We start from the raw sequence: 23,554 nt of genomic DNA on the forward strand, positions 1-23,554 counted from the left end.
CTATGCTAGTTGATTCTTGCTCCCATGAAGAACATATGCTTTTACATATTGCAATAATATCAAGTTTCCTCTTTATGTGTTGAAAATCTTAAAATTGCACTTGTTTTCCCTTCATATGCTAGTTGATTCTTGCTCCCATGAATTGTTTGCTCACAAAATCCCTATGCACAGGAAGTGGGTTAGGTTTAAATGTGCTAGTCATGTGCTTCATGATGCTCTCTTTATGTTTCAATTCTTTTATTTTATGTGAGTATCATTGACATCATCATGCCTAGCTAGAAAGGCATTAAAGAAAAGCGCTTGTTGGGAGACAACCCAATACTTATACCTACTGTTTTTGTGTGTTCACATGATTAAGCTACTATAGTAACCATGTTCTATAGTTTTTGTTTCAATAAAGTGCCAAGTAAGACCTTTGGGATGATCTATGGTGATAGTTGATTTGATCTTGCTAAAAAACAGAAACTTTTGTACCCAGTAAAATAATTTTAGGAATTCACAGAAATGTGCTTTTAATCTGATTAGTTTTGCAGAAGATTTATATACAAATGTCCTAGGTTATCCTAATTTTTCAGAATGTTTTGAGTTGCAGAAGTATGGAAAGTTTCCAGATTACTACAGACTGTTCTGTTTTTGACAGATTCTGTTTTCATTATGTTGTTTGCTTATTTTGATGAATCTATGAGTAGTATCGGAGGGTGTGACCATGGAGAAGTTGATATACAGTAGATATAAGACCAATATAAATTTAGAATGAGTTCACAACAATACTTAAGTGGTGATTTGCTTTAATGGAGCTTATGAGTTTTTTGTTGTGAAGTTTTCAAGTTTTGGGTAAATATTTTGATGGACTACGGAATAAGGAGTGGCAGCCTAATCTTGGGGATGCCCAAGGCACCCCAAGGTAATATTCAAGGACAACCAAGCATCTAAGCTTGGGGATGCCCGGATGGCATCCCCTCTTTTGTCTTCAATCCTTCGGTAAACTTACTTGGAGCTATATTTTTATTCACCACATGATATGTGTTTTGCTTGGAGTGTCATTTTATTTTATTTAGATTTTCTTGCTATTATTTAGAATAAGTTTTGTATCTTTTATTTCAGTATAAGTGTCAAGGATAGCCTTCACCATGCACATTTTACAAGTATATGAGTTGCTGTTTCAAAACAGAAAGTTTATCGCTATTGCAAAAATTCCCTAGAAAAGTCAGAATGTGACAAAATCCTGAAATTTTGACACATATGCATTAATAATTCTCTACAGTGTGCTAAATTTTTAGATTTTTTTGAGTTAAATAAGTATGGATCCTACCTCATCCTTTACAGACTGTTCTGTTTAGATAGATTGCTGTTATGATTGCATTGTTTGCATATCTTTGCTTGTTTAATGATTCTATTCGAGGATGGGAGTTTTAAATATGTAGAGGCATTTAGTATGCAATGTCAAATTATAATTTTAGTGATTTTCTACAGTAGAGAATGATAAGGTTTTGCATGGATTTATACTAACATATCTCATGCGTTCTTGTTGAGTTTTATGTGGATGAAGTTTTAAGAATTAGGGAAACTATGATATGAGAGGAATTAAGGAGACACAAAAGCTAAAGCTTGGGGATGCCCAAGGCATCCCAAGTTCATATTTCTAGAAGTCTCAAGCATCTAAGTTTGGGAATGCCCTGGTTGGCATCCCACCTTTCTTCTTCAATAACTATCGGTCAGTTTTGGTTGAGCCTAAGTTTTTGCTTCTTCACATGATATGTGCTATCCTTGCTATGTCATTTTATTTTGTTTTGCTTGATGTTTGAAAAAAATACATTAGATCTGAAATTTGTAAATGAGAGAGAGTCTTCACATAGCTACATAATTATTCAATTATGCATTGATCTTCATTTATATCTTTATAGAGTGGTTTGTCATTTACTCTCGTGCTTCACGTATATCCTATGAGTAAATGGTTGAATGAATTGAATATCATAAATCTGAAATTATATATGTTTCATATGCTTATCCCATGGGGAGTAATGACTTCACATATAATAAGTATAGGTCGTAAATTTATTGAAAGTTAGCAAACATAGTATTGGTCATTTGAACAATTCATGAAAGAATATTGAAGGAAGAGAGATTTCACATATAAGTATACTATCTTGGACATCTTCTATGATTGTGAGCCCCATTAGTTATTTTGGAACTTGAGCATATTAGTTGAAGTTGAACAAGGAAGACAACATAATGAGTTATGCTTGCGGAAATGCCTAACGGTGGACGGGTGCATCGGCTCCCTTTATAAAAAAACATTTTTCCACATTGCAAAAAGATTTGAAAAAACTTATACACACACAAATACACGAATAACACATACAAGAAAATTTTCATGACAATATAATTTCATACATGGCGTAGACAAAAAAACAAATTTCATAACAATATACCCTTATTATGGGGCCAGGATTTTGTTTTTTTGTGCTGCTTGCAAATCAAAATATATTTGAATGAAAATTCACAGATCCATCATGAATATGTTTAAGTTTCCACATTATTTTTTCGGATTTTTTTGAAACTTGGAAATATGATTTTTGAATCATTTCAAAAAGGGAGCCAATGCCCCCATCCACCATTAAGTCTCTTTCGTTATGCTTGGGTATATTTCCATAGAAGTTATATTGTTATGGATCCTCCAACATGTGGAGCTTGCTATTTAGAATCTTTTGCTAGACAAAATTTCTGTACTAAGAGGGAATACTGCTTGTGCATCCAAAATCCTTGAACCAAGTTTCTTCCATGAGTGTCCACCATATCTACCTATATGTGGTATTTACTTGCCGTTCCAAGTAAATTTGCATGTGCCAAACTCTAAACCTTCAAATAATAATCTATTTTGTATGCCCAAATCGCTCATGTAGCGACTAGGGGCTGTCAGTATCTTTCATGCTAGGTGGGTTATTCTCACGATGAGTGTTGATTCACTTGTCATCCACGAGAAATTGGCTGGTAATCGGGATGCCAGTTCCATGCTCGAAATAAAATCAAAATATAATCAACAAACAAAGCTCCCCTAGGACTGTTGTTGGTATGGACAGTACCCATTGTTTCGGATCAGCCGTGAAGTGTGATTGTTGGTGGAGGGGGAGTAAAAACTTTACCATTCTGTTTGGGAACCGCGTATAATGTGTCTAGCATGGAAGATAGTGAAAACTCTCGGTCTTTACGTTGACAATGAAAGCATACTTCTCAAAATTATTTTCATCTCTGTTTTAAAAGCTTCGAGTTCTGGCACCTCTACAAATCCCTGCTTCCCTCTGCGAAGGGCCTATCTTTTACTTCTATGCAAGAGTCAGTAGTATTCCTTCTCATTCCAATCTACTCTTTAGTTGGCAAGCATCATGTGCTGGGGACAGATCCAAGCATATATGGCCATTCAAATATATTTGACCATAAATTATTATTGTTGACAATTATCTATATGATAAATAAGTTGGGAGGCGAAACATTAAGCCCTTATCTTTCTCTGTGTTGGATGCTATTTGTTCTAAAATATGCTTTGAGAGGTAGCAATCATGGAGGGCTATATGATAGTTGAGTATGTGGGATTTGCTAAATAAAAGCTCTTACATGGACCCTTCCTAAAAATAAGATGAATTGCAATTGTTTGATGATTGAGAACCTAGTTTGTTAGTTTTCAAGAAAGTTTACGATCTATGCTTTAACATGTGAATAGCTTGCTACTTGATCATGAGAAGTTTTATGAGATGAGTTACTATTTATGATATATAATGATGCTAGAAAAAGTGATTGAAGTTATCATGCATCAAACTTGTGCACTTGCTAGCATTCACACTTCGTAAATTATTTCTTTTATCATTGACCTACTCGAGGACGAGCAGGAATTAAGCTTGGGATGCTGATACATCTCAAACGTATCTATAATTTATGAAGTATTCATGCCATGTTTACAACAATTTTATATGATTTGGCTATGATTTGATTAGAACTAACCCATACTGACGCTGTTTTCAGCAGAACTACCGTAGCGTCGTTTTTTGTGCAGAAATAAAAGTTCTCGGAATGGGATGAAAATTGATGGTGATTTTTATGGACCAAAAGAGACCCCCGAGGCACCAGAGTTGGGCTAGAAGAGTCCCGAGGTGACGGCAAGGGTGGAGGGCGCGCCCCCTGGCTTGCCGCTGCCTCGTGGACCCCCTTGACGTGAAACCGATGCCAAAAATTCCTATGAATCCCGAAACCCCCAGAAAGATATCTTGATCGGGAGTTCCGCCACCGCAAGCTTCTATAGCCACGAACAACCAATCGGGAGCCCGTTCCGGCACCCTACCGGAGGGGGAAACCATCATCGGTGGCCATCTTCATCATCCCGACGGTCTCCATGACGAGGAGGGAGTAGTTCACCCTCGGGGTTGAGGGTATGTACCAGTAGCTATGTGTTTGATCTCTCTCTCTCTCCCTCTCTATCTCGTGTCCTTGATTTGGCACGATCTTGATGTATCGCGAGCTTTGTTACAATAGTTGGACCATATGGTGTTTCTGCCTCTCTACCTTGTGATGAATTGAGTCTTTTCCTTTGAGGTTTTCTTATGTCGTACTGAATCTTTGGATGTGAGAGCACTTGATGTATGTCTTGCGATGGGATATCCGTGGTGACAATGGGATGTTCTGTTGATCCACTTGATGTATGTTTTGGCTATCAACTTGTGGATTCCCGTGGTGACATTGGGGTAATCTATGCATAGGGGTTGATGCAAGTTTTCATATTCCTCTCTCCGATAGAAATCTCGGGATGCTCTTTAAAGTTCTTTGTGTTGCATTGAATATTATGAATCTGAAGTTGTTTGATGCATATCATATAATTGACCCACGGATACTTTTGGTGACATTGGAGTATCTAGGTGACATTAGGGTTGATTGATATGTGTCATATGGTGTTATATTACTACAAATCTGGGGATGTTTGTGACACTTATAGGAATGCTCAATGGATTGATTAGAAAGAATAACTTTGAGGTGGTTTCATACCCTACAAGAAATTTCATCTTATGTTCTCCGTGATAGGAACTTTGGAGTGACTCTTTTTTGCACGTTGAGGGATTGTTATATGATCTAATTATGTTATAATTGTTGAGAGAACTTGCACTAGTGAAAGTATGAACCCTAGGCCTCGTTTTCAAGCATTGCAATACCGTTTTAGCCCACTTTTGTTACTTGCTACCTTGCTGTTTTTATAATTCAGATTACAAAAACCTATTTCTACTATCGATATTACGCTTGTATCACCATCTCTTCGCCAAACTAGTGCACATATACAATTTACCATTGTATTGGGTGTGTTGGGGACACAAGAGACTTTGATATTTGGTTGCAGGGTTGTTTGAGAGAGACCATCTTCATCCTACACCTCCCACGGATTGATAAACCTTAGGTCATCCACTTGAGGGAAATTTGCTACTGTCCTACAAAACTCTGCGCTTGGAGGCCCAACACGAGTCTACAAGAAGAAGGTTGTGTAGTAGAAATCATGGGCACCTGGAGCCCCCCTCTGGTAACTCTTTTCTCCAGTATTATTTATTTATTCCAAAATAATTCTCTGACGTAGCTTTTTCAGGTCCAGAATTCCAGCTGCCAGCATTCTCCCTCTTTGTGTAAACCTTGCATATTATGTAAGAAAATGCATTATAATTACTCCATAAAGCATTATTATGCATAAAACATTATAAATAACAGTAGGAAAACATGATGCAAAACAAATGTATCAAGAATGTCGTCATTGTTGGCCAAGGACTTCAGCACCGCCAGCTCGTCGCGATCGCCGACGCGGCGAGTGCGCTTGTGAGAGTCCTCGCGTGCCAGTGAGAGATCGTTTGAGGGCTCTGTGACGTGCTAGGACATCACCAGTGCGACTGCCGTGTGGCGTGACCTCTCTAGTGCTTCCGCAGCCCTGGTCTTTGCTCCTTGGTTATATGTCAACCCGAAACTCCACCTACCGGCCATGGAAAAAACCTATTTTTTTGGTGATGAGGAGAGGGATTGTGAAGTAATTTTCAAGTGGGTAGTTTTTATAGCCCAATGCTAAGTGGGAACACGTTTAGCTTTGATTGTTGTGAACGGATTTGCAATTACTTATTGTGTGGTAATCTGGAATGTGATGAGAAAGAAGCTAAAAATTTATTGATGGTTCTGGGCTCGAAGCCCAAAATAGTTCTCGGATGGCGTACATGGGCCTGCATTCTTGGACGTGTACGTATCTACCCACTATCACACGCAGTTCGAGATATCACCATCGTGTCCGATGGATGGGCCGTCGCGTCTCCCACATGGCGCCAGAAGGTTGACCAGAATTGCAATATGCAGGTTGGTTGCTTGCCGTTCAGGCAGCCACGGCGCGCTCTGCTCGCGTCCGTCCGCGCGTTTTGCTCGCCATTGAGGCGGCTGCGGTGCGTTCCGCTCTGGCGTCCCTGTGCCCTTTGCTTGCCATTGAGGCAAATTTACAATTGCAATGGTTAATAATTGTCTTACATATTCAAGATAATTTAAAATGGCACATGTGGCAACGCCCAAAACACACACGAGCTACATATGCTTAGTGACTTAAAATTACATTGAGAAATAAGCTAGGTAGCATTCCACTACAAAAAAAAACCACTTCCGTGATGATACGTGTTTGTCATAGTAGATCACATTTTTTGTCATGCATGTACATCCATGATGATTTTATGACAGAGTCAAGATAGTCATACCTATGCTGTCGTAGAAGTGTTCCATGCCAATACCAAAATTATCATCACGGAAGAGTCCACTTCCATGACGATAAATGGCACGTCACGGAAGTGTTTTCGTCAAGGGTAACCGACATGTGGCATCCACCGTAACGGGTCGCTATTAAGCTATCAGGTTCTAATTTGGATCCTATAAGCCGTTAACAGCCCGGATCAATGGGGATTTTCCACGTGTAAAATTCTCATTTGCTGGAGGATCCACGTGTCATCTCATCGTTGGGACATATGTCATCCCTACAATGGATGGAAGACGTTTATGATATGTCGACATGTGGCACGGCCCAAAAGTGGCCCATTTAAGGTAAAAAGGTCGGCCCAGCTAAAGGCCCACCATATTTTTTAGACACTAGTGGGCCGGCCCGTTAACAACCTGCCATGTTTTGGGTCAAATTAAGGCTCATATCAGATCTGGCCCATTCACAGCCTGTCGTGTTTTGGGCTAAATCATGGCCCATATCAGATCTGGCCTGTTAACAGACCACTGTTCTTTTGGGCCCATTCTAAGTCGGGTTTGTATTTCAGCCTGTTAAATGGTCGTTTACCAGTTCGGCCCGTTAGCGGCACTTTGTGCATCTTGGCCGTTGTCGGCCCGGTTTCACATTAGGCCATTTTATGGGCCGTGCTGAAACTAGGCTATTTCTTGTCCGAAGTGACTTTAGGCCTCTTAACGGCCAGTACTCTTCGTGGATAAATTTCAGCCCAACGTGCCTATTGGCATGTTAATGGCCCGTGTAGTTGGGCCTAATTACAGCCCGCGTTGAATCCGACCTGCTTACATCCCATTTGTTAATGGCCCATGACACAGTTGGGCCTATGACCTGCATTGATACTGGCCTGCTTAAAGCCCATAATTTTATTGGGCCAAATAGGTCCAAAGATACATTTTTGGCATGTTAACGACTCGTTCGCTATTTGGGACAAACATGGGCCAAAGACAGTTTCAGCTTGTGTTGGCCCGTGAATTTTTTGGCTCAACGCTATCCTAATCTAGTTTTTAGCATGTTAAAAGCCCATGCTATTCTCTGGCCCAGCTAGCCCAAACTTTGCTCAACCTGCTAAAGGCAGAAAACTACTATATGTTTAGACTTATTAATGGTCCAAGATGATTATAGGCTGACATTTTGGCCCATATATAGCGAGTTATGGGCCGACCAGAAGATCGACAACATTTCGATCTGTTGAAGCTTCTGGCCTAAATTACAACATATTGATACATCCATTTTGCATCATGCTTTTATATCGATATTTATTACATTATGGGCAGTTATTACACGTTATGTAACAATACTTATGGCTATTCTCTCTTATTTTACAAGGTTTACCATGAAGAGGGAGAATGCCGGCAGCTGGGATTCAGGGCTGGAAAAGGAGCAAATATTGGAAACCTATTCTGCGCAGCTCCAAAAGTCATGAAACCCCACGAAAGTCATTTTTGGAATTAATAAGAATTATTGAGTGAAAGAAGTACCAAAGGGGGCCCACACCCTGGCCACGAGGGTGGGGGCGCGCCCCCTGCCTCGTGGGCCCCTAGCAGCCCTCTGGTGGCCATCTTCTACTATATGAAGTCTTTTACCCTGGAAAAAATCATAAGCAAGCTTACGGGATGAAACGCCGCCGCCACGAGGTGGAACCTTGGCGGAACCAATCTAGGGCTCCGGTGGAAATCATCACCATAGTCATCACCAACGATCCTCTCACCGGGAGGGTTCAATCTCCATCAACATCTTCACCAACACCTTCTCCTCTCAAACCCTAGTTCATCTCTTGTATCCAATCTCTGTACCAAAACCTCATATTGGTACCTGTGGGTTGCTAGTAGTGTTGATTACTCCTTGTAGTTGATGCTAATTGGTTTATCCGGTGGAAGATCATATGTTCATATCCTTAATGCATATTAATACCCCTCTGATTATGAACATGAATATGCCTTGTGAGTAGTTACGTTTGTTCCTGAGGACATGGGTGAAGTCTTGCTATTAGTAGTCATGTGAATTTGGTATTCCTTCGACATTTTGATGAGATGTATGTTGTCTCTCCTCGGTGTTATGTGAACGTTGACTACATGACACTTCACCATTATTTGGGCCTAGAGGAAGGTATAGTGAAGTAATAAGTAGATGATGGGTTGCTAGAGTGACAGAAGCTTAAACCCTAGTTTATGCGTTGCTTCGTAAGGGGCTGATTTGGATCCATATGTTTCATGCTATGGTTAGGTTTACCTTAATACTTCTTTTGTAGTTGCGGATGCTTGCAATAGGGGTTAACCATAAGTGGGATGCTTGTCCAAGAAAGGGCAGTACCCAAGCACCGGTCCACCCACATATCAAACTATCAAAGTAACGAACGTGAATCATATGAGCGTGATCAAAATAGCTTGATGATAATTCCCATGTGTCCTCCGGAGCGCTTTTCTCATTATAAGAACTTGTCCAGGCTTGTAGTTTGCTACAAAAAGGATTGGGCCACCTTGCTGCACCTTATTTACTTTCATTGCTTGTTACCCGTTACAAATTATCTTATCACAAAACTAGCTGTTACCTACAATTTTAGTGCTTGCAGAGAATACCTTACTGAAAACCGCTTGTCATTTCCTTCTTCTCCTTGTTGGGTTCGACACTCTTACTTATCGAAAGGACTACGATAGATCCCCTACACTTGTGGGTCATCAAGACTCTTTTCTGGCGCTGTTGCCGGGGAGTGAAGCGCCTTTGGTGGGTGGAACTTGGTAAGGAAACATTTATATAGTGTGCTGAAATTTACTGTCACTTGTTACTATGGAAACTAATCCTTTGAGGGGCTTGTTCGGGGCATCTTCGCCCTAACCAGTAGAGCAAAGAGTTTCTCCTCAACCTACTGAACCTACTGAAAATGTTTACTTTGATATTCCTTCGGGTATGATAGAGAAACTGCTAGCTAACCCCTTTAAAGATGATGGAACTTTGCATCCCGATTTACACCTTATCTATGTGGATGAAGTTTGTGGATTATTTAAGCTTGCAGGTATGCCCGATGATGTTGTTAAGAGGAAGGTCTTCCCTTTACCTTTGAAGGGAGATGCATTGACATGGTATAGGCTATGTGATGATACGGGATCTTGCGACTATAAACAATTGAAATTGGAATTTCACCAGAAGTTCTATCCTATGCATCTTGTTCATCGTGATCGTAATTATATATATAATTTTTGGCTTCGCAAAGGAGAAAGTATCGCTCAAGCTTGGGGGAGGCTTAAGTCAATGTTATATTCATGCCCCAATCATGAGCTCTCAAGAGAAATGATTATTCAAAAAAAATTATGCTCGGCTTTCTCTCAATGATCGCACCATGCTGAAGACTATTGAGTTCAAGTGGGACTTATTGGAAAGAATTAAACGCAACTCTGAAGATTGGGGTTCCTACGATGGTAAGGAGTCAGGTATGACACCTAAGTTTGATTGTGTTAAATCTTTTATGGATACCTTTGCTTTTCGAGGATTTAGCGCTAAATATGGACTTGACTCTGAGATAGTAGCTTCTTTCTGTGAATCTTTTGCTACTCACATTGATCTCCCTAAGGAGAAGTGGTTTAAATATAATCCTCCCATTGAAGTAAAAGTAGTTGCACCTGTTTCAGTTGAAGAAAAGATTATCACTTATAATGATCCTATTGTTCCTACTACTTATGTTGAGAAACAACCTTTCCCTGTTAGAATAAAGGATCATGCTAAAGCTCCAACTGCGGTTCGTAAAAGTAATACTAGAACGTACACACCTCCTAAGCAAATTAAAGTTGTACCTAGTATTGCTATGGTTAAAGATCTCTTGGCTTATAATATTGATGGGCATGTTATTTACTTCTGTGAGGAAGCTGCTAACATTGCTAAACCCGATGCTAAGGTACATAGACCTATTGTAGGCATTCCTGTTATTTCTATTAAAATAGGAGATCATTGTTATCATGGCTTATGTGATATGGGTGCTAGTGCCAGTGCAATACCTATTTCCTTATATAATGAAATTATGCATGATATTGCACCCGCTGAGTTAGAAGATATTGATGTTACAAATAAGCTTTCCAATAGAGATACTATTTCACTAGTTCGGATTGTTAGAGATGTTGAAGTCTTGTGTGGGAAAGTTAAATATCCTGCTGATTTTCTTGTTCCTGGTTCCCCACAAGATAGCTTTTGTCCCATTATATTTGGTAGACCCTTCTTGAATACTGTTAATGCTAGGATTGATTGCGAAAAGGATGTTGTTACTATTGGTCTTGGGAATACGACACATGAGTTTAATTTTGCTAAATTTCGTAGACAACCCCATGAAAAGAATTGCCTAGTAAGGATGAAATTATTGGTATTGCTTCTATTGTCGTGCCTCCTACTAATCCTTTAGAACAATATTTGCTAGACCATGAAAATTATATGTTTATGAATGAAAGAAGGGAGATAGATGAATTATTCCTTAAACAGGGTCCTATTTTCAAACACAAGTTGCGTGTTGAAATCCTAGGGGATCCTGCCCACCTAAGGGTGATCCCGTGTTTGAGCTTAAACCATTACCTGATACTCTTAAATATGCTTATCTTGATGAAAAGAAGATATATCCTGTTATTATCAGTGCTAACCTTTCAGAGCAAGAAGAGGAAAGATTATTGAAAACTCTGAAGAAGCATCATACATCGGCCTTCATCCACGACGACGGTGACGAGATTATCAAGCATGGGACTTTCCCTTCGATCGTGGAGGAGAGCGATGATGTGCCATCTTCGGCCTTAATCCACGGCGACGACGACGAGATGGTTGAGCATGGGATTTTCCCTTCGACCACATCGACATATGATGACTTGAGTGACTCGTGCCACCATATTGAGAGTGAGAGTGACTTCACCACTAGCCCCATATATGATGAGTTGCCACAATTCCCATGTGAGGAGAGCCACCACCACCACCACTTGACTGATCTGAGTGACTCCACCATATGTGACATTGATTGCACCTACCTTGAGGGAGCGAGTGAGACACCATCATATAGAGAGAGTGAGGTAGTTGATAGGGCATGTGAGGCCACTATGATTTCGAACAACTTAACCTCTACCTCTATTGTGTCTTCTCATTTGGTGCTAGGTCCCATATATGATGACGTGCCGATCCTCGACAACTTCGTCCTCCCTTTGGACAAGACGATGGCCATGGTGGAATATGATGCACCCCACATGGTTCCATCAAGTTGATGATGATGACCACCATTTGGTATTTGCCACCTCATCTACACCACATGAGTGGAATGAGAATGGTAACATAGGTGAAGGTGATGCTCTAGTCCCACTAGTGGACATCCTTGGTATTGATTGCTTGCATGATGTTGATCCACCTATTACCATGCTTCATGCTAGTGTGACTTCCCCATGCGATGATTTACCCATTTATGATGAGTTTGATGATTGCGATGAGGAGTCTATTAGTTGTGATGCCATGTTACATAGGATTTCTTGTGATAATTCTCTTGGTCACATCATGTTTGACAATCCGCTTGACTTGTCATATGCTATGCATGAGATCAACCATAGGTCATATTTGCAATCTCTTCGTAGTGACTATGCATATGCCATCAACATAAACCCAATTTGCACATAAGGCATAGATGACAAGCACATGGTTATTGGCATTTGTTTTTCTTGTGATGATATTGATATGCTCCCTTTGCATCATTTATCTCATATGCCATGCCCTGACCACCTAGTTTCGGATATGCATTGTTTTGGATGTTCTCCATTTTCTCCATATGATGTTTCCAATATTGCTCATGAGGAGACCCCATAGTTTCCTCATACATTTTAGGAAATTTGGATGCATTCCATACTTTGCATGATTCCCTTGATTGCGTGCCCCATATGCATTCCATGAATAAACATGCTAGTGATGTGCCATATACTTGCATTCTCAATTTGTGTCCCCATCGTGTTATACATAACAACTATTCTTTCATGATGGATGACATGTTTTTATACCATGCATCAAATTTCTTTGAGCGATGCTTATCTTGTGCTAACACTCACATGAACATACACATCATGATGGATGATGTGTACATTTACCATGCACAAACTTTCTTTGGTTTGTATCTCTTTTGTGTAGGTACACATGAATACTTTTCAACCTCGCAATCCCACGAGTTGATAAACGAGCTCTAGAGAGCAATGATGACTTGGGATCCCATGGATTTCCTTTCCCACTGCTCTCTTCGCGCAAAGACTTCGCGCATTTGTTCTACATGGCACTCACTTGGCTATGGGTTATTGTCCATTACATATTATATGCCCATATTGCCATGTTCACTTTGCACGATATGCTCATTCCTATGCATTTTCCATGAATTTGTGACCCATGCTTTGAATTACACATGATGATTCATTCTACTACGTGTATGTGTATTTGCAAGCTTGGTGGAGATATTGCTTGTTATTGCTATGTTCTACCTATGACCCATGCTTATGATGATACATTGATCTTCCTTTGTGTTCGTGCTTATGATATGTCATGTGCATTGTCTATGCTTATTATTTGCTCACATGACATGATTGCCATGAGCTCCTCTAGTGTGTTCCATCTTAGCTCCACTAGTTTGCATGACTTGATTTCTATGCTTTCTCATGTTGCATCCAATTCTTGGATTACTTGCTCCTATCACATGTTTGGTTGCAACAATGTCATTCCGTCACATATGCCATGTCCCATTGATTGCTATGTGCTTGCCTTGATTGCCTCACACATGATGAACAATTGCTCTTTCTATTCTGTTGAGTGCCATTCGATTTTCACTACACCCTATACACATCATGCTTGGATTGTCTTGCACTTGACGCATGTGTTTAGTCATATCATCTTCTTGGGTGTTGTGAATGACTCTTATGCCTACCATAGACCGTTCATTGAGAGTCTTATGCATGCTTGCTATAACATTGAGGTAGATGCTTGTTTACTTGTCCCACATATTAGCATCTTTACCTCACCTTTGCATGATTGTCTCTATGGTGCTTTTCCATGTGCCCAATTTATGTGCTTAAATTCCATGACACACTTCTTTGTCAAACCATATGATATGCTTGATGACGACACTTGTTTGGTGAATCACCTCTTGAATGCTTGGTGTTGCTCTAATGCTAACCGCATTTGTTTTTCCAAGTGTTTGTTCTACTTGCTCCTTTTGAAGGAATCACGGGACGGTGCAACATTGGAGAGTGCCCATTTCAAGCTTGACGATGATGAGTACTTGGTGGTTGTCCACTTCTACAGGGCGACGCCCTCTCTTTCCCATGGTGATGAAGATCACGATCCATGGACGGACCTCTCCCAAGGGAGGGGAGATGATGCGGAGCATCCCCCGCTCATCCCCATGGACTCTACTACAACTCGTGAAGCACCTAGAGGACCAATGACAAGAGCATGTGCACGCACCGTCGAAACCTAGGTCACTTCTTTCCTCTCCAAGTTTCCTCTGGATTCACTTGAAAATGGGATTCTACCTCAAAGAGACGCATTGTGTTTTCTTAGGTACTTCGGAGATGATCACGAGGAAGCATGGAGGGATCACCAAGCTCACCCGAAGATTCAAAGCACGCGCGAAGTCTCTCGGGAAGGAGAAGAAGGAAGAAGGAAACATGATGAGGGAGAAGCCCTGTGCACCCCGGGTGCCCGGCCAGGAAGGCCCCGGGTGCCCGACCCCTTGCTGGCGCTGGTGGTGGCCGCCCGGGTGCCCGGCCAAATGGCCCCAGGTACCCGGCCCTGCTGCTGGGAGCAGCCGAGCCCGCCCGGGTGCCCGGGCCACCAACCCCGGGTGCCCGGCCCCCCTTCGCCGCCCGCCTGGTGCCACCCCGGGTGCCCGGGCCTTGGATCCCCGGGTGCCCAGCCTCCTCCCTACAGCCACCAGCGGCCACCCCGGGTGCCCGGGCCTAGGACCCCCGGGTGCCCGGTCCTCCTACAGCCGACGCTCCTGACCGGTCCGGGTGCCCGGACGGTTTGCCCCTGGGTGCCCGGTCCACTCCGAGGGCCTGTGAGCCTCTTTGGGTTTTTACCCATGTATCCCCCCTCCTCCTCTTATTTGGTCCCTAGACTATATAAACACCTCCCCTAGCTCATTTAGAGGATAGCAAAGTATTTGATAGACAAAGAGAGAGCTTTGCTCATCTTCCTCCTCATGGAGATCATGACCTCCTAAGGGAGAAGATCCACTTGTGGATATCAAAGCCTCCTCTTGGAGAAGGATCCCCATCATAGGATTATCAAGACCTCTCTCCTCATAGGATTGAGATGAACTAGTACCTTGTGTCTTTCATTTATTGTCATTGAATCATTGTGATCTCTTGTGTGTTCTTAGATCTAGCATATGTGTGATTGGATCTAGTCAATTTGAGTATTTTCCCTCTCCTGTGCTCTTTGTGTTCTTGGCGATTTCCCCTCCAATTCGCGAAAGATCTCCATCTAGGGTTCCACCATACAACAAATGCTCTGCCTTGACTTTCACCATGAGGGACTCTCGCCCGTTCTTTATTTCTCCCAGGTACCACTCATGCAATCTGCACATATTAGTTGATAGAAGCGGTACCTCCCGAGGCCTGACCAGAGGTTGGACGGGGACATATTTCCATGCTACTTCGTCATCTTGAATCCCGTGGATAGGCTCGATCTCTAGGAGTTGATAAGCAATGACACTGGCCTCTTTAGCCATCCTTCTATGATTGTCGGTTATTACCAGCTGATCAAAGATACTCACATGTGGTTGTACAATGAGTGGGGGGATCAATTGCACTGCCTGTTCTCCCAGCTGGGGAACAATTTTCCCACATTTTTACCTGCTTGGCTCGAGCTTGAGCTCGAATCCTTCTCTTTTTGTGCATGATATAAGACCTTCATAGAGCGCTCATAGTCTGACTCCGTTCTCTTCACAGCCGGTTGAGCATTATCAATAAAGTGTTGTACGACTTCCTCAAGTATTTTCTCCTTTGGTGGCCGGGGCGATTTCGGTGCAAAGAAGGCCTTCACTTGGGCAGCCACTTCGGTGTTGTTTTCCTTGATGGTCATGTGGTAAGCCAACTTCTTTTTGGCAGGAGGAGATACTTTCTTGCTTGGTGCTCTCTTCTGCTTTGGAGAAGGCTGATGCGCCCAAGATTGATATGGCAGACTTACGCTGATGGGATCCATCTCAGGTGGAGCGGTGGAGTCGGCTAACGCAGTGGCGGACTAGCGCCGCGATTCGTCCCGGGGATGGGTGGTGGAGTCGGCTGGAATGGTGGCGAACTTGGAGGAGGAGGAGGCTGACGCGATGGAGGACTTGGAGGAGCAAGAGTCAGCTGACGCGGTGGTGGACTTGGAGGAGGAGCCAGCTAACGCGACGGACTTGGAGGAGGAGTCGGTGGCCTTGGAAAGATGATGCAATCCTTTCTCCATAGAATCAGGGGCGGACGCATGTTAGGCTACCCGGTGTCACAGGACACCGGTTGAAATTTGTGCGTATGTAGATATAGGTAAGATATATTGGGCTTGGACACCGGTAGAATCTTGAGCTGGACACCGGGCGTCAAGCACAACCCATCTAGCAATAGCAGCCCATCCTGCTGCTTTCGACTGATTGTATCATTGGGAATTTGGAATGGGCACTCCGGATGCCCGCTCCAGCCCTGATCCGTTGCATATACTACAAATAATCAAAGCAAATAGGTACGGCCATCAATCTCACTCTAACGCGTACTCCCTCCGTCCCAAAAGTGTTGTCGTGACTTGATACATCCGTATCTAGACAAATCTACATCTAGTTTCTTATGTCTAAATTGAATTGAATGGTTATGGTTTTAAAATCAATGTATTGCAAATTGGGAATTGGATTGCTTTGATTGGATAACTTTTCCTACTGGTTCACATCTCTTTGGATAATTTGTAGACTGCGCGACGACAATACAACACAATGTCAATTATGCTTTTTTGCGCAGTTTAACTTTGTAGCCATACAGTTTGATCAATATGCTTTACTTATTATTTTTATTCCTGCTTCTTTAAACACAAATAATGTAACTCGTTGTGCACTTGTGATAACATAATTACCGGTGAATACCAGGGGAGTTTATTGAAAGGTTTCTTAGAAAGATGAAGACATCGACAAAAGATGATAATGCCACATGAACCAGATGATGCTCCGTCTCAGAAAGAAAATAATACCTTGATACATGACCAAGATTTAGCAACCATTAATTACAGGGAGTTCATCTCAAACTCTAGAAGAAATCATTTTTGATAAGAACTTTTACTGTCGAATATTTTAAATTGTTGGATGTATTACTTTCATGTATATTATTGCTTGTCATCACCCCTTGTATAGTGTATACATTTTTTTAGACATTGTATAGTGCATACGTGGACACCCGGACATTTTTGTTCTGGGTCCGCCCCTGCATAGAATGATACGATGTATGGCCTCTCCTAGTGTGCGCTCCTCATCACCTCCATGAATGTAAATCTCTAGCTCGTTATATCCCGACATCACTTCATCCACCCCAACACGAGCATAGGCAACTGGAAATCGGATTGCCATGGAAGGTTGCTTCAGGGGGATTTGTTAAAGCATAGCTGTCTGCCACCTTCATGGATATGTTCTTCACTTTAATGTGTTGCTCACAAGGTGTCGCACGTTTGATATCATCCATGGGGTATCTAGCCTGTAGTGCTTCATAGGCCGTGGTGGAACCCATGCTACTTCTCGGTATAGATGGGACAATGCTATCCAATGCTGGATCTGCTTGCTACTTCCGTTGCTGAGACGCCCTTTCCTGGCTAAGTAACAGATGAGTTTTCGTCTGAAACCCTAATACTTCGAAAGAGAATGTCCATTTTGTACACGAAGTGCATCCAGTTTTTGCCGTAACCCTCTCACCTTTTTAGCACATGCTATGTGGGTGAAATGATGATACCATGCCAAGTTTCAACCTTTTCAGAGTTCATTTGCAGTTCTTTTCAATTTCGGGGTCATTTAGCTCAAAAAATGAGTAAATGCATGAAAAATTGCAATGAAGTAAAAAAGGGTTAACAATTAATGACATGGCTTTGAATGGTGTATACTGAATGCACAAAAAGTCTGGAGTGGAAATAAGTTAAAAAAATGAAATGCCTTTGTAACAGATGAGTTTTCGTCTAAAGCCCTGATACTTCGAAAGAGATTGTCCATTTTGTACAGGAAGTGCATCCAATTTTTGCCATAACCCTCTCGACTTGTTAGAACATGCTATGTGGGTGAAATGGTGATACCGTGCCAACTTTCAACCTTTTCAGAGTTCATTTGTAGTGCTTCTCAATTTCTGGGTCATTTAGCTCAAAAAAATCAGTAAATGCATGGAAAATAGCAAATGAAGTCAAAAAGGGTTAAAAACTGATGACGTGGCTTTGAATGGTGCATACTTAATGCACAAAAAGTCTGGAGTTGAAATAAGTTTAAAAAATGAAATGCCTTTGTAACAAATGAGTTTTCGTCCAAAACCCTGATACTTCGAAAGAGATTGTCCATTTTGTGCATGAAGTGCATCCAGTTTTCGTTGAACCCTCTCGTAATATTTTGTTTGGACATAATATTTCTTCGTGTTTCAATGCCAAAACACACACTATTACAAAGATTCCCTACTGTTTGTCCGAAGTGGGAATTTCCAAATATATAAGTCGGGAAACTCACTAGAGAAGAAAGTGATGACAGTGATGTCGGTTAAATCCCAGAGTGGGATCTTGGGGTATAAAACTTTTTCTTCGCGTGAGTCCCTTTTCACTGTAACCATGGACAATCTTCATCATTTAACAGGATGCTCAGGTAAATATTCACTATGAAGGGAGCAATTTCATGAAACTTTTCATAATCTTCTGACATGTCTGTCTTGTCCTCCACTCCCATGATATTTCTTTTCCCTGAAAGAACTATGTGGCGCTTTGGCTCATCATATGATGTATTCGCTTCCTTATCTTTTCTTTTTCTCGGCTTGGTAGACATGTCCTTCACATAGAAAACCTGCGCCACATCATTGGCTAGGACGAATGGTTCGTCTGTGTACCCAAGATTGTTGAGATCCACTGTTGTCATTCCATACCGCGAGGCTTCCTTTACCCCGCCTCCTGTCAGATTGACGCACTTGCAGTAAAACAAAGGGACCTTCAAACCACGTCCATAGTCAATTTCCCATATCTCCTCTATGTAACCATATTATGTGTCCTTTGGCCTATTGGTGTTTGCTGCATCAAAATGGACACCACTATTTTGGTTGGTGCTCTTTTTATTTTGGGCGATCGTGTAAAATGTATTCCCATTTATCTCATACCCTTTGAAAGACAATATAGTCGAACATGGTAACTAGGACAGCAAGTACAGCTCATCTGCAACAGTGTCATCATGCATGAGATGTGTTTGCAACAAACCGGCAAAAGTCCTTGTTTGTTCACGTGTAATCCAGTCGCCAGACTGCTCCGGGTGTTTGGTGCGTAGAATATTCTTGTGTTCTTCGTTATACGGAGCCACCAAGGCGGAATTTTGTAGAACTGTGTAGTGTTCTTGCGCCCAAGAATGCCCGTCCATACATATTACTTGGTCCCTTCCTAGCGTGCCTTTTCCACCCAGTCTGCCCTCATGCCGCGATTTAGGAACATCAATCGGCATAAGGCCAGGAATAAAGTCAACACAAAACTCAATGACCTCCTTTGTTTCATCGCCCTTGGAGATGCTTCCTTCTGGCCTAGCAAGGTTATGAAAAAATTTCTTTAAGACTCCTATGAACCTCTCAAAGGGGAACATATTGTGTCGAAATAGAGGACCCAGAATGGCAATCTCGTCGACTAGGTGAATTAGGACGTGCGTCGTGATATTGACAAAGGATGGTGGGAACACCAACTTGAAACTAACAAGACATTGCACCAAATCATTCTATAACCTTGGTATGATTTTTGGATCGCTTACCTTCTGAGAGATTGCATTGAGCAATGCACATAGCTTCACAATGGCTAATCGAACATTTTCCGGTAGAAGCCCCCTCAATGCAACCGGAAGCAGTTGCGTCATAATCACGTGGAAGTCATGAGACTTTAGGTGATGGAACTTTTTCTCTGCCATATTTATTATTCCCTTTATATTTGACGAGAAGCCAGACAGGACCTTCATATTGAGCAGGCATTCAAAGAAGATTTCATTCTCTTCTTTGGTAAGAGCGTAGCTGGCATGACCCTGATACTCTTTGGATGCATGCCGTATTTTCCGTGCATACGTTGCTGGTCCTCCCGTGCCTCCGGTGTATATTTTATATTCCCATACATTCCCAAGAAGCCTATCAGGTTCACGCAAAGATTCTTCGTTATGTGCATCACGTCGATTGCAGAGCGGACCTCTAGATCTTTCCAATAGGGTAGGTTACAAAATATAGATTTTTTATTCCACATGGGTGCGCGTTCTTCATCGTCATTCGGAACATATTGTCCGTCAGGACCCTTTGCAAAGATTACTTTTAAATCCTTGACCATATCAAGTATATCATCACCAGTATGCTGGCGAGGCTTCTTCCGGTGATCTGCCTCACCTTTGAAATGCTTTCCTTTCTTTCTTAAGAGATGCTTGATCGAAAGAAATCGATGATGTCCCAGGTACACATTATTCTTACATTTATCCAAATATATACTGTCGGTATCATCTAAACAGTGTGTGCATGCGTGGTATCCCTTGTTTTTCTGTCCTGAAAGGTTACTGAGAGCAGGCCAATGATTGATAGCTACAAACACTAACGCATGTAGGTCAAATTCCTCCTATTTGTGCTCATCCCACACACGTACACATTTTCCATTCCACAGCTATAAAAGTTCTTCAACTAATGGCCTTAGGTACACATCAATGTTGTTGCCGGGTTGCTTATGGCCTTGGATGAGCACTGGCATCATAATGAATTTCTGCTTCATGCACAACCAAGGAGGAAGGTTATAGATACATAGTCACAGGCCAGATGCTATGATTGCTGCTCTACTCTCCAAACGGATTAACGCCATCTGCACTTAAACCAAACCATATGTTCCTTGTGTCATCTGCAAAGTCCTCCCACTTTCTCTCGATTCTTCTCCACTGCAACCCGTCAGCGGGTAATCTCAACTTCTCGTCTTTATTATGATCTTCTTTGTGCCATCACATCAACTTGGCATGCTCTTTGTTTTGGAACAAACGTTTCAACTGTGGTATTATAGGAGCATACCACATCACCTTGGCAAGAATATTCTTCCTAGGGTGCTCACCCTCAACATCACTAGGGTCATCGCGGATGATCTTATAGCGCAATGCACCACATACTAGGCATGCATTCAAATCCTCGTACTCACTGGGATAGAGGATGCAGTCATTAGGGCATGCATGTATCTTCTGCACCTCTAATCCCAGAGGGCAGACAACCTTCTTTGCTTCGTACGTACTGTCGGGCAATTTGTTGTCCTTTGGAAGCATCTTCTTTAACATTATCAGCAAATTTTCAAATCCCTTGTCAGATACACCATTCTCTGCCTTCCATTGCAGCAATTCCAGTGTGGTGCCTAGACTTTTCTTGTCATCTTCGCAATTTGGGTGCAACAATTTCTTGTGATCCTCTAACATGCGTTGCAACTTCAGCTTCTCCTTTTGACTTGCATAGTTTCTCTTTGCATTGGCAGCAATAGCCCGACCAAGATCAGCAGCGGGCTCATCTGATGCCTCTTATTTAGCTTCTTCCCCCATTGCCGTCTCAGCTTCTTCCCCCGTTGTAGTACCATCGTATTCAGGGAACCCATGGCCAGGATAGCTGTCATCATCCTCTTCTTCTTACTTCTCTTCCATTAGAACCCCTCTTTCTTCGTGCTTGCTCCAACAGTTGTAGCTGGACATGAAACTGGACGTAAATAGGTGGACATGAATGGTTCTTGAGTTAGAGTAATTGTGATCATTCTTACAGACAATACATAAAACTGTCCGGCCGCTTGTTTGCCTCAGCCGCAAGCAGAAAAGTATGCACGCCATTAATGAACTGGGGAGAGCATCGGTCATCATACATCCATTGCCGGATCATGTTCATTACACAACACCAAAAAGACCAAACTAGTACAAGTTCATACGTAAAGTTCATACACACTTATTCTCATAAACAACATACAAACTCTCCAGCTAAAGCATTTAAATGCAACAACAAATGCAATCAAGATTGTAACTAAGGTAACAATTGATCCAACAACATAATGATACCAAGCCTCATTATCAACGTCATATTTTCTAATCTTTCTAATCTTCAAGCGCATTGCATCTATCTTGATCTTGTGATCATCGATGACACCGGCAACATACAACTCCAGTTTCATCTTCTCTTCTTCAATTCTTTTCAAATTTATTTCAAATACTAATTTTCTTTTTCAACTAAATTTAACTTCTCGACAAGAGGGTTGGTTGTAATTTCCGGTTCACATACCTCCTAGATAAAAATATATATGTCAACTTCATGGGCATAATTGTCATAAACACGAAATGCAACAAATAGTTATAAAAGAGAATATACCACATCCGAATCATAAACCATACGAGGCCCGACGGGGACGGATATCAGAACCATGCCACTATGTATAACAAACAACGTACATGTAAGAAAATTATACAAGTAACTATCTAAATCACACAAACATGACTTTTTTAATAAAAAAGATAAGAACAAGAGGCTCACAAAGGTGGTGCCGGCGATCGAGGTGGTTAGTACGGGGACAGGAAGGCACTAAGTAAACCACACCTACATACGCAAACTAAGAAGTTAATTTGAGCTCAGATTGCATATAAATCAAATAAACTACCACATATAATTACTCCCAAACTAAAACCCATAGATCAATATACTTATAGAGCATTGCATAGCTAATCTAGCAATGAGAGATGAAAGGACAAAGTTGCTAACCTTTGTGAACACTTGGATGGATGGCGTGCCTTCTGTCGGAGTTCTGGGAACCAGGGTACCCAGACCTGCCTGCCTGTGGCCCACGACGTGGCTCCATCGACGGCCTGGTACGACCCAGCTTCGACTACAACAAGACAAGACCCTCATGAGGGGCCAAGCCTCGCGAGGTGGGCGGCATCAAGATCTCCCGAGGGAGCGGCCTCCTCAGGCGGACTCCTGAACATAGCGGAGATTTCTATGCAAGACCCAGCCTCACGAGGCTGAAATGACATCAGCCATGACGACCAAGGCCAAGCGTGCGCCAGCGGGCACAGAACAGCAGGTTTCCTCTTTGGTGCAAAGGAGGCAAGCGCAGGTGTGGAGTCCCAAGGAATCAGCCAAAGGTTGCCATTTGCATGCAACGAGACCAAGACTGCCAGAACAGCAGGATGGGTGTCATCACCAAACTGACCATGACGTCACGCTCAGAGGCTTTGCATGCGAAGACCACCTTTCGTCAGGATTAGATGTACTTCTTGTCCCCTTTCAAATTTGGCTGTTGTGGGATCCCTTCCGGCCTAAGTTTTGGAGGAAGAGGACCAAGGCCACTATAAATATAGCCTAGCCACCACCATAGAGGGGGATCGACTCATCAGGTGATCAGCTCATCGAACCGACGAGAGTTCATCACAATAACTCGCCTCCTGAGGCTGTTCTTCCAGTTGTACTAGTTCATACTCAGCCCCTCACGAGGCTAATCCAACACAAAGCAGGAGTAGGGTATTACACCGCAAGGTGGCCCGAACCTGGGTAAACTACCGTGATGTAGGGTAGAACCCCATATGCCTAA

This window comes from Triticum aestivum, chromosome 1B, assembly GCF_018294505.1.
Source record: "Triticum aestivum cultivar Chinese Spring chromosome 1B, IWGSC CS RefSeq v2.1, whole genome shotgun sequence".
Classification (NCBI taxonomy): Eukaryota; Viridiplantae; Streptophyta; class Magnoliopsida; order Poales; family Poaceae; genus Triticum; species Triticum aestivum.